The sequence below is a fragment of the Myotis lucifugus genome, unplaced genomic scaffold (assembly GCF_000147115.1).
Source record: "Myotis lucifugus unplaced genomic scaffold, Myoluc2.0 scaffold_247, whole genome shotgun sequence".
NCBI lineage: Eukaryota > Metazoa > Chordata > Mammalia > Chiroptera > Vespertilionidae > Myotis > Myotis lucifugus.
Window position 1 is genome coordinate 474494 of NW_005871295.1, and position 4773 is coordinate 479266.

Consider the following 4773-nt stretch of genomic DNA (forward strand, 5'->3'; position numbering starts at 1 on the left):
TTATTATTATTGTTTGTGCAGTGTGTTCATACATTTCTAAGTTGGTCAGGATCTGGCTTTGCCTTTTGGATTTCCTCCTTGATGGGAAGTTGCGGACTGTTGGTAGAATCTGCTGATTTGGGGGAGAGGTGATGGCAGCAGGGAAGAGGCGATGGTGGTGAGGGAAACAGGGTGGCTGTGACATGGCCACGGTGGCCTGGAAGGGACCCTGGTCTGTCCTGCCCAAGCCCTGCTTCCAGGCAGGGTGCACAGGGCTGCCAGCTCTCCGGAGAAAGAGCGTTCCGAGGTCCTGCTCCCGCACCCTCTCTTCCCATGATGCAAGTGTGGCCCCCAGAGCTGTGTCCTGGCCAAAGGCGCACGGACACCCTCACACCCTGACCTCTCTGGGGAAGGGATGAGCACTAAAGCTCAATGGCTTGCCCAAGGCACCATGGAAAAAGGCGTCCATCATCTTAATGGTACCTCGCAGATGTCTGGCCGACCCGCAGCCTCTTTCTCATGAACCCCCTCCCGGAAACGCTCTATGTGCGCTATTCCTGGCATGTCCTGTGGTACAAAACCGCGGTTCATCTTTTCAAGGAGACATGGGGAGGTTGAAAGTCAAACCCATTGGAACAAACTTGGCTTTGGAGATGAGTCAAGTGCTTATTATGCAAGTCCTGGCTCTCCCCGAGGAGAAGTCAGCATGATGAGCAAAACAGAGTTCGGGGGGATGTGGTGATAAGGATGAAAGGGAACAAGATCTATGCGGTACACGCTGTCTCCGCGGGGAGGCCGTGGCTGCTGGGCAGTCGCCATCTCCTGGAGGAACGCAGTCTCCGCCTCACCTGGGATAACCCAGGTAGGGAGGGGCTGTGCGGCGTCCCTCTGCTCTGAAGAGGCCTGGGGAAGGACTTGGGGTTCAGCTAGGCTTGGTTTGGGAAGGGGGAGGCGCATCCCCCCGCAGGCCCCTGGCCACCGTCTTCACCCATGAGGGGTGGTGGAGCAGGGGACGCTGCCTGAGGGCGGGCTCGGACTGGGCTGCAGCAGCCTCCACTCTTCCTTGCTGGGAACGTGAACTTCTCTGGGCCTCAGTTTCTCCATCAGGGCAACAGGGATTAAAGAGAGTTGCCTCCTCTCTACCTAAAAGGTGAGCTGGAAGCAGAGGTGGTAACGCTGTCTCTTGGCAGAAAATGTGTACCAGCCTTTCAGGGGGGGTGGCTGGGCATGACCCTGGGGTCCTTTGGGGAAGGGAGGCAGGGCGTCACCAAAGGATGTGGGTGCTGGGGGCCCCCAGGGCCTCTTCCACCTGCAGAAAAAGGAAGATGCTCAAGTGTGTAGCTTTCGGATGTGTGGAGGCCCCAGCATGGCCACTGCGGGCACAGCACCAGGGCGAGGCCAGCATGCCCTGTGCAGGTGCCTGTGGGTGAGGAAGATCTGGGATGGAATCTGCGTGTCCTGGGAGATCAGGGGGCGCATTCATTTTCCAGGGGCTGCTGCAGGGGCTTGTGGGAAAAGAAGAGACTGGTTAGAGTCTCCCATCTTTTGAAAAAGGGAGCTCCTGTGCTTTTACTTCCTTCACAGGTCAGTCTACTTGTGATTTCCACTGGACACAAGGCTCCCGAGCTGAGTGAGTTTAAACTGTTTACAAGAGCAATTTATTAATTTGTCAAGAGCTGGCTGGACTCAGCTGGGTGGTGTTCACTTGGGGTCTCTCGGGGTTGCAGTGTCGGTGGTGGCCGGAGATGGGGTCACTGGGCAGGTTGTCCAAGGGGCCCTCTCACTGCAGGTCTGGCGCGGGGCGGCTGGGAGAGCTGGGGCTGGGGGCCCTCCTTCCACGGGGCTCGCAGGCACTCAGACCTCTGGCGTGGAGCCTGCTACCTCCAGGTGTGCGGCCCAGATGCTGGAGTCCAACCCCAGCAGGTCCAGGGGTCCCCCAAAGGTGTGGACGGAGTCGGTGAAGAAGGAATGACACGAAGACAGCATTCAGTTGATCAGCAGCCTAGTCAGGACCTCTAGCCAGGATCTAGCCAGGATCTCCAGCCAGGTTCTGGTGTTTATTGTCTTGTTGCATCTGTATTTATACCAGTTGATTTTAATCCTGTCAATTTCTATTCCAAAGGTTAGGGCGTTTCTTATCTCCATTCCAGGGAATAAAGATTATGTAGCTTAAGCGTGATTGTTTGTAGTTAAAGTGATTAACTACCCGCCTGGCACTTAGTTAAGGGATTTTATTCCCTCCCTAACTTCAGGGGAAAATCCCTACCTGAGGAAACAACCTTTCTCGGAGAGGTGACCTTGGTTAAAACACATAGCGCCAAGAAGGGGAACAAACATATTAAGAACAGTATGCCATATACGCCAGGTCCCTTGAAACATATGCTGTGCAGATGTTTCTTCCCTGCAGCGACTGTGTCAAGCAGCAAGGATGGGCTGGCTTCCGGCAAATTCCCCCTTTTTTATTTTTTAAATGATAGCGCATGTAAATCAGCGGCCACCTCTCGGATTGGGTTAAGACTTGGAAGAAGACTGACAAACAATGATAGCCAGCATAGCTATACACATAATGGATGGAGTGCACAAGGAGCCTGGTTCCTGTAGAAGGTTGCTGGCCTCTTCAGTTAAGGGATTTCAGCTGTCCTCAAGTCGGTGGGTTTGGTTGTCCTTGTTGATCTGGCTAGCGGGCGGCGTCATTGGCGACGGGCTTCCCGAAGCATCAGCGCATTGAAGGACTGGATCATGGGTCCATCAGGGCCATGCTTGATGGTGGTGTCGGTGTCCAGGGAGGAGTCAGCTGTGCCCTCTGGTCGGCTGATATGGAAGATACCGAGAGGAGGAGGAGGCAGAGATGGAGGGTATTAGAGAGAAAAAGAAGAGAAAGCTAAATGTCTTCACTAAAGCTTTGCATCTCTCTGTAAAAATGACAGTGTGGTTCAGTGAAGACACTGAATGATTGGATGTCCATGACTGCGTGCCAAGGTTGACCCAGGCCCAGGGATACCTGCTCAATAAGGTTATGCATTGGATCCACATCATGGTCAACCAGTTCATCTGGGTCAAAATCAATGCTTTCTTCAGTGACTTCAAGTACTTTTAGATTAGAGCCACGAAGACGAGCAATGGCAATGAGGTCATGTGCCTGCACTGTGTAACCGTGAATTGCCAGAAGAGAAAGCTTTGTGCATCTCCATGCTAATAACACCAATGGATCTTCGTTTTGGTTATCACTAAGATCTGGAAAAAGAAACATGTCAAGCACATCATTCATTAATATGAAATGAGTGAGGAACTTGTCATATTGCCAAGATATAAGATCAACAATAGCTCCCGAAACACCAGTGATGTAGCTGTCAAAATGAATCCTCTCTAGTGGTATACTGGGTTTCAGAATCCTGAACATATCTTCACTCTTAATATCAAAAGCCATGATATAGACCCGGAGGCTGGGGCTCCTTTGTGACAAGGCTTTCCAGTGCTCATCATCTGGCATGTTGTCCAGAGACTTGTGCGTCACAGAAGCATTGTGGACCAGGAGAGACAGTCGCTGCAAAGGCACATGGTTGCTATCGCTTAAGACTCTTGCCATCTCAGCTGTAAAGTCGCAGAAATCCAGGGCAAGTGAGCGCAGATTCACAAATCGCTCTAGTTCCACTGTAGTGATAAGGGTGCTGTTACCAGGATTATTGTTGTCCAGTAAACTCAGGTGCTCCATGGTGTTGGCAATAGAGTTAGAGAGAGATGACAGTGATGTTGGGGTTACTAATTCCAGCTGAAACCCACAGGACAGCCATTTCAGTCGCCTACTATTACTCAGTATTTCTTCAAACAGCTGCTGAATTTGCTTGATTTTTTTGCCATCAGGGTCCACCTTGCTGAGGTATGTATTTGACAAATTTCCTAGCTGTAGTGGAACGCTTACATCTCCAAAAAGGCTAAACTTCTGGAGGTTCCTGTTGTTCCGGATGCTGACCAGCACGCACAGCACCAGCTCCAAGTAGGTGCGCAGTTCTTCCAGCCAGTGGGTGGAGAGCTTCGAGGCCTGGACTTCTTTCCCGCTGGTCCCGGGGTCCGCGCCTCCATCGCCCGGACCACCGCCTCTGCTCAGGTAATCCTCGACGGCGGTGGCAGCAAACTCAACGCGCAGCTCCCGCACGAACCGGCCGCACTTGCGCATGAGGAACTCGAGCCGAGGCTGCTCCACCGGGGAGACCAGGAGGCAGACGCGGAGCTGGCGCCAGAGGGCCGGGTGGAAGAGGCACTCGCGCCAGTGCGAGCAGGAGGCCGAGGCCCGCAGCCGGTCGGGAGCCGGCAGGAAGGAGAAGATGTGCACAATCAGCTCGCTGGGCAGCGACGCGGCCCCCACTGCCTGACTGCACAGAGACATCCAGCCTGCAGGGGTGGCCCCAGAGAACCAGCCACTAGCCTCTCAACCTTTACTCACAGCCTCTGAGGCCTGCAGGCTCAGTTACTTCAAAACTGTCGTCTGGCCGGTTTCTGCCTGGGTCCAGCCCCAGCAGGTCCAGGGGTTCCCAAAGGTGTGGACAGAGTCAGCAAAGAAGGAAGGACACGGAGGCAGCGTTCAGTTGATCAGCAGCCTAGTCAGGACCTCTAGCCAGGATCTAGCCAGGATCTCCAGCCAGGTTCTGGTGTTTATTGTCTTGTTGCATCTGTATTTATACCAGTTGATTTTAATCCTGTCAATTTCTATTCCAAAGGTTAGGGCGTTTCTAATCTCCATTCCAGGGAGTAAAGATTATGTAGCTTAAGCGTGATTGTTTGTAGTTAAAGTGATTA

General features: G+C 53.0%; 1 pseudogene; it reads right to left on the reverse strand.

The window, feature by feature from the left end:
* Window positions 1–2860: 2860 nt before the first annotated feature.
* On the reverse strand, window positions 2861–4404 carry LOC102417118 (annotated as a pseudogene).
* Window positions 4405–4773: the final 369 nt, after the last annotated feature.